Source organism: Cherax quadricarinatus, chromosome 72 (genome assembly GCF_038502225.1).
Source record: "Cherax quadricarinatus isolate ZL_2023a chromosome 72, ASM3850222v1, whole genome shotgun sequence".
Lineage (NCBI taxonomy): Eukaryota > Metazoa > Arthropoda > Malacostraca > Decapoda > Parastacidae > Cherax > Cherax quadricarinatus.
This window is the reverse complement of record NC_091363.1, coordinates 12171697-12171986: the sequence shown is the minus strand read 5'-3', so window position 1 is coordinate 12171986 and position 290 is coordinate 12171697.

The window sequence follows — 290 nt, the reverse complement described above, 5'->3', positions numbered from 1 at the left end:
GACCTACGTGCAAGTAGCAAGATACACCTGTTATCCCGCGTGTTTATGAGACAGAAAAAAGACACCAACAATCCTATCATCTTGTACTTGTTGTACAAGTACGGTACATAATGTACGTTAAATTCATACATCGTGAAAGAAACTTATGAAAACGTATCTTACATACGTTGGAAGACATACGTGTGTGGTCACCTAGTTGTGATTGCAGGGGTCGATTCACAGCTCCTGATCCTGCCTCTTCACTGTCGCTACTAAGTCACTGTCCCTGCTCATAGAGCAGGGACAGTGAC